Raw genomic sequence first — 7,884 nt, 5'->3', positions numbered from 1 at the left:
ATAAAATTTAAAAAACTTTAGTGGCAACATAAAAAAAAAGTTTAGCATGGCTTGCTTGTTGTCCTAATACTGCAACTTGGTTGCCCTTCATGAGATATGTAATTAAGGCACAAATCATTGCTTCTCTTGGATAACTTGAAAATGATAACAGTTAAATTATGGAATTGGCTGAATTTATGTTGTTTTTCTTATATTTTAAAATCTTGCTCTATCCATACCTACATCCCATTTCAGCTTCTGGCAAGCTAAAATGAAGATATCCCACCTGACTGACTAGACTTTCATCTCTGCCAATTTCTGGTAATTGCAAACTTATTAAATGAAGGCCTCCACTTGAACAAACTGTTCCATACTCATTCTCTGATATTTCCAAGAGCTGAAGTCTAGAAAGAGCAGACACTGTGCCTATGTGACAGGCATCAAAACAGGAGGAGAGCTCTATTTTTGGAATCAAAGACTGTATAAATGGACTATCCTAGGAGTGAGAAAATAATGAAAATATGGGAGGAAAAATTAAGGGCCAGATTTCAGTACCCATACACCATCATTAATAGCATTTCAAATTATTGATGGCCATAAACATGGGGTTCCTTCCTTCTTCAAATACCTAATAACTTCCTACTGAGTGACATGTGCTATGTCAGGTGCTAGAGATATACCACCGAGAAACACACATTTGGTGCCTGCTCTCCTAGAGCCTATGTGTCCTGATAGGGCAATACTGTCCCTGCTGTCAATTGTCCTTTGGAGAGGCAGGGTTATTTTCTATTCTGTTGCTGCCCTAGTCCTTTAGTTGATTCTCCCCAGAACTGTGTTATCAAATACAAATGTCTGCAAATTCATCTTACTGTTTTCCACCAACAGAATGCCCCACCCACCCACTACTAGTTATTCTTTCATTAAATGCTCCATTGTTCACCTTTTCATGTTACCCTCTGACCATATGTCCTTGTTTCCCCTACTCTTAACTCTGTGACAACTGCAAAGTCACCTTACCACCCCTCAGCCAGGCTGGCCATACTCTAATTTAAGATTCCCTAGGTTTGAAAACTTTTGTCTAGACATATTTACAATAGCTTAAACCCCTCATCACCTTCAAATTTCAGTTGAGTTTTTTGTTCTTAATAGAACTACCCATGTTAATCAAAGGTATCTTTCTAAAACACATTGTCTGTGCCAGTCATGGTGCTTACTCATCTGGCTAGGATATGCTGTTCTATTATATATATGATCAAGTGTTGTTCTAGATTCTGCTGTGGGGGGTGGTTTCGAGGTGTGATGAACATCTGTGATTGGCTGACATTATATGAGTGGAATTCTTTCAACCCGTAAAAAGTCTTTAAAAACAAAAATAAGTTTCTCAGAGATGAAGGAATTCTGTTCCAATGCTGCAACATAGACCATTACTGAGTTTTCAGATGTGTTGTCTCTGTTGTCTTGCCTACTGATTTTGTATTTATTGAACCACTCCAACAGTCATGTAAGTCAGTTCCTTAAACATCCTTATTTATGTGTGTGCACACATTATATGTATGTATATATGCAATGTATATATGCATACATACACACACATATATATACATCGACATAGAAAGCACATTTTAAACCAGTTTTATCCAATAGGCTGTAAGATGAATTCAACATATCTCCAATAGGATACATATAATGTAAATTACATATAAATACACATACATACACAAAACAAATAGAATACATGCTTTGTACACATATATACAGTTATCCCTAGATATCTGTGAAGGAATTCAAAGAAGTCTACCCTTAAATCTCATAAATACTGAGATTGGCAGATTCTCAAGTATATTATATAAAGCGATATAATATTTGCATGCAACCTGTGCACTTTGTATCCTCTCTAGACTTCTTACAATGTAAATACATAAATGCTAGATAAATTTATGAATTGTTGCTATGCTTCATTGTCTGGAGAAAAGTAAAAGTTCCTACTTGCTTGTTATAAAAATACTTCTCAAATTATATCTATAGATAGCTATTTGACTGATACAGGTGCTACTTAAAGTTATAATTCCTGGACCTTCCAGTTCTTTTATACTTCTATTTTCATTTTTCTCCATAGTAGATTTATATTAGGAAATTGTCTTCCTTTTACTTTTTCATCTTCTAGAAATATCATAAAGGCAGATTTTTTTAAGTATAGCTCATTCAAGTATCCAAAAAAAAAATAAATCAAGACAAATGATATGTACTGAATGAGTAGTAAAATATTTTCAGTATATGTATAATTATGGGGGGGCATTTTGGGTGTGCATGTAAGCATGTGCATGTATGTATAGTATGTTCTCCAAGTAGTATGGATAAGACAGAATAAAAATGCGTTACTTCTGGTCAGATTAAAAGCATCCTCACCATCATTACATGAATATTTATTAACAACATTTTCATATTAATAATTTCTCTATTTACAGATAAATTGCTATGCAACCATTGAGCCATGCTCTCATTTTCTGAGTATGTATCATTCAAAATTATAAAAATTTTATGAGGTAGTTGGTAGAATTCTGTTATACAGTGGAGTTATTAATTGACAAAGGCATCCTATGACTTTTACAAATATTTATAGCTCACAACTGAAATATTTAGTGGATGGAAATTTATGTAGGTCTTCTTCCATAGCCTACATTGTTGATTGTTCTTAAAATAGAAATTATCTGAAGTCACTGAATCTTGATATCAGTTCTCCAAATTATACTACTTGACTAGAGAGAACTAACATAGTTACACTCAACCAAGTCACATTATAGAGATAACAGATTTTTCATTAAATACCCTATCTCAAATGTATATTCATCTAGTAATTTAGCTTATTTTTATCCTGGTCTAAAGAAAGACTTGGATTTTCTTTTAGCCTAGTCTTTCTTTCTCTGCCAATATTTTTTCACTGTTAAAAATCGTATTGACAAGCATAATATATCAAGTTTCAGTAAGACCTTAGTACTTACACTTCCCCATGTATTAAGGCTGGGCAAGGAGATCCAGTATGAGGTGTAGGATCCCAAAAGCCAGTAAAAGAATCAGAGACAGCCCCTATCCCCACTGTTAGGAATCCTACAAGAAGGCTAAGCTACACAACTGTAACATATATGCAGAGTGTCTAGGTCAGTCCTATTCTAGCTCTCTGGTTGTCGGTTCAGCCTCTGGGAGGCCCTCTGAGCCCAGGTTAGTTGGTTCTGTGAGTTTTCTTATAGTGTCCTTGACCCCTCTGGCTCTTACAATCCTTTCTCCCCTTTTTCTGCAGGATTCTCTGAATTCCACCTAATGTCTTGCTTTGGGTCTGCATCTGGATGATGCCTCTCTCATGACAATTTGTCTGGGCAGGAATCTGGTCATAGGAGATGGCCAGTTCAGGCTCCATATTTGATATTGCTGGGAGTCTTAGCTGGAGTGGAGACCTGCCCTTCCCTAAACAGAAATGAAGAGTGAGTAGATTTGGAGAGTGGAAACAGAAGGAGGTGGGGAGGACTGGGAGGAGAGAATGGAGGGGAAACTGTAACCCTGATGTAAAATAAATAAATAAATAAATTTATTTTTTTAGTATTGAAACTCTTACGATATAATTAAAACTATGAACTACACATTTGATGAATAGCTATGTGTGTGTCCTAGAAGACTCTTCATACTTCCTGGATTTTATCATTTGTAGTTTGTCAGACTGGTTGGTAATTGAGAGACATTTGCTGATTGTATCAGCTGCAATGAATGGTGAGTTAATAAGCAGTAAGCACATATTCATTGATCATAGTTCCTCTATTTTGTACTGTAGAAAGACTCATCATTTTGAAAGCACGTTGCTTCACAAACTTTCTGAAAATAACTGAAGAATGGATATAAAAAGAAGTAAGTTTCTATAAAGAGATAATTAAGAATATGTTCAATATAAAAAGGCTCCAGGAAAAGTCTGTAGCTCAGATACAGTAATCAGCATGAGCAGGGAACTTCATTGTCTACCTGAGCACAGCCAAAAGTTATAAATATGGTCAAAATTTACTATATATAATATAATATAATATAATATAATATATATATATATCAGTGTATGTGTGGATGATAGCATCTTCTGTTGATTTTACTATGTCAAGATCAGACATTTTAAAAATAAAAACCTACTTCTTAGTTCTCTCCTGGAGAGAATCAATCTTAAGGAAAGCACTGCTCTGGATGATCACCCTGAATTCTAAGATGAAGAAGACCACAAATTCTAGTAGACAATTGCACTAAGTCATATTGACTCCAGAAAAACACAATTACTATATCACATAACTAAAACTCTAGGAATCAGCAGCATTTGATTACTGGTATACTGTTTCTCAGTAATATATTCTTCTCTAATGACCTGTCAGCCATCCTTGTCTCAAGATTACCTCTTCATCTGTTAGCAAATTTTGGTGAGATGGAAATAACAATGCATTAGCAACTCATTTTGAACATTTTTGTATTTGAGCTCAGTATTAAAATCTCACTAACCTGTGTTTTGCATGCTTATTTTCTTTTGTTTTAACCTAACTTTCAACCCATCACTAAAGAACAGAGGTAGTTCATTGTTATTGGCCATGACTGTGTCATGGGCTCACAGTCAGAATAAGCATTGAAATAGGTCTACTCCATCTAAAAACATGAACAATTAAGGGTTGAAAATAGTATAGTCTTCATGATTTATTAAATGGGCCTGCTATTTTATCTCCACTTTCTTTAGGAAACATGTTCCCAAATACAAAAGAAAAATAATTTATAAAAAAAAATGGGTGGGTTTTTTTGTTCTTCTTTCTAGCTTGGCTGTTTTCTTTCCTGAGATGCAGCTAGGCACAACACAAAAGCCAGTGACCTGGTAATGATGAAGCTCAGATGCCAGTTCTGGCTCAGCTACAATTTAAATAAATCAATTCCTATAATTTCTATAAGTCTTTTTTTTTAAGAAAACTTTTTTTTTCATTTTACATACCAATCACAGATCTCCCTCTGACCTCCTCCCACCCCTCCAATCTCACCTCCCAACACCCCCCTTCCCTCCTACAAGAAGGTAAGGCCTCCCATAGGGAATCAGCAGAGCCAGGTCCAAGCCCCTCCCCCTGCCTCAAGGCTGTGCAAATTGTCCCACCTAGGTAGTGGGCTCCAAAAAGCCTGCTCATGTACCATGGATGGATCAGGGATGGATCCTGATTCTACTACCAAGGGGTCTCTTAAGCAGATCAAGCTACACAACTCTCTTGCTTATGTGGAGGCTTAGTCCAGTCCTGTGGAAGCTTCACAGATGTTGGTTTAAATTTCATGAATTTTCACTAGTTTGGTTTGGTTGTCGCTGTAGGTTTCTCCATCATGATCTTGATGCCCCTTGCTCATAGAACCCCTCTTCTCTGTCTTTGACTGGACTCCTGGAGCTTGGCCTGATGTTGGCTGTGGATCTCTGCATCTGCTTCCATCAGTTACTGGATGAAGGCTCTATGATGGCAGTTGGGTATTCACCAACTGGGGTAGGCCAGTTCAGGCACCCTCTCCACTATTGCTAGTAGTCTAAGCTGGGATAATCCTTGTGGATTCCTGGGAACTTCCCTAGCACCCAGTTTCTCCCTATCCCCTTGATGTCTCCCTCAATCATGGTATCTCTTTCATTGCACTCCCACTCCATCCCTGTTCCAGCTTGACCATCCCATTCCCTTATGTTCTCATCCCCCATCCCCTACCCTCCATTGCCCACCACCCCTCATCCCCAGTTTACTCATGGAGATCTCATCTATAAGTCTTATTGCTTAAAAATTCATGTTCTAAAAACAGTGTGCTAGAGATCAAACCTCAGTTATAGTAGTTTAACATTGCTGACTTTAGGTGATGGATATAAGTTGAAATGTGTACCCCAGAAAATATCATTAGAGTTTTAACACACACACACACACACACACACACACACACACACACACACACACACACACACACATATATATATATATAATATATATATATATATTATATATTATATATTTCCGTTTCCCTCCACGTACTTGTAAATGTTATCTCTTTACAGCTGAGTTGTGTTCCATAGTACATATGCACCACTCTTTTCCTTTTCCATTTATCAGGTGATAGACATTTTAGTTTATTACATTTTTTAGCTCCAGTGAATTGAGTGGCAATGAACATGGATGTGCAAGTACCTCTGTAATAGGAAATAAAGTCCTTTGGATATATGCCCTGGAGTCATATAGCTGAGTCATAGAGTAGTGCTATTTCTAGTATTTTAAAGAAATCTCTGGACTGACTTTCATAGTGGCTGCATGAGATTATACTCCCACCAACACTGCCTAAGAGATCCACTTTCCCCATCCCCACACAAGCCTTCGTTATCCTTTGTATCCCTGATCTTGAACAGTTCCCACCCGCCCTCTCTTGGCTGCTCTCTTAGCACTTGTTTCCCTCTTGTTGGAACCATCTTCCTTGAGGCATCACTTCTCGTCCATCTGCAGAATCTTTGTAAATCTGTAAATTAATGCCACTGTGCTATTCTCATTAACCAGTCATGTCTAGTCAACTGGGATTTCTTTCCTAGAAAAAAAAATCCTCCAGAAGCTTTCTAATGAGATAACTAGGATGCTTTCCTGTAATCTATTTATTTGCAGTTACTTAAATGCTGTACATGAATATGTTCCTTGAATCCTCTTCCAATCACAATATTAGAGCATACCATGACTCATTACTTTGTGCCAGTTTATGCCTCTATTATATATATATATATGCCAGTTTATGCATATATATATAGTATGCTACATATATTGTCAATCAAAATATATAAACAATGAAGAATATCTTAAACTAATTCTTTGGATTGATTTCAAAGTTCCAATAAAAAAGAGAAAATTTATATAATTATAGCACATCCTTAAACACAAAACTTCCATCAAGTCTAGCTCCTTGGTTGCAGGTGAGGTCTACAGTAAATAACAGAAACAGGTCTCTTGATAGTGTTGATGACATTAGCTGTATAATCACCATATATATGACCTTACTACTGAAGTTACATTCTATTAATTTTAATAGCAAGAAACTAGTAGAAATATTTATCTTATAAATGCTTGATTTTCTTTTTAATAGAGATAATTGACTCCGAAGAGAAGCAGATATGAAAACTACATTAGAAAGGATAAAGATGGCAGAGAAGTGGATAGTAAAATAAACTGATTCTGAAATAAGAAATACCTTCTTTTAAAAATTAAACCTGATTACTTTACCATCAGAAGAATTTGACATATTATATCTTATGTGATAAATATAACACCATGTTAAAAGGAAAGAAATCCTTAAAAATAGACAGAATGGGGTTGGTTTTATTAACTATACAGTTTCAGAATATGGCTATTTAGTTTTTAATACACAATTGATATTTGTTTTTCTTTTGTAATGTGTGACTTAACTTCTCTCTCTGTTTCTCAAAATTAAATAATACAATGAATGTAAATTTTCATTTAATTGACCAGGAAATAGTAGGTATGTGCAAAAACAGTAATGTCATGTTTTTAGATATGTATGCATGTGTGTTTTGAATATCTACCTCATAATCATTCAGTACTCTTTAAAGTATTTTGAAGAATATAAATGTTGTTACACACAGTTGTAGTCCCCCCCCCAAAAATAACTAAATTAAGGGAGAGAAAGAGAATAATGTCAAACTGTATGACAAAGATTCAAGTTCCAAAATGATTCATAAAATATAGTCAGCAATTAGAAAAGTAAAATAAGCCGGGCGGTGGTAGCACAGACCTTTAATCCCAGCACTCAGGAGGCAGAGGCAGGCAGATCTTTGTGAGTTCGAGGCCAGCCTGGTCTACAGTGAGATCCAGGAAAGGCGCAAAGCTACACAGA

The sequence above is a fragment of the Peromyscus californicus genome, unplaced genomic scaffold, assembly GCF_007827085.1.
Source record: "Peromyscus californicus insignis strain IS unplaced genomic scaffold, ASM782708v3 Scaffold_7__1_contigs__length_154581171, whole genome shotgun sequence".
Classification (NCBI taxonomy): domain Eukaryota; kingdom Metazoa; phylum Chordata; class Mammalia; order Rodentia; family Cricetidae; genus Peromyscus; species Peromyscus californicus.
The sequence above is the reverse complement of the archived record's forward strand: the minus strand, read 5'-3'. Positions refer to the sequence as shown.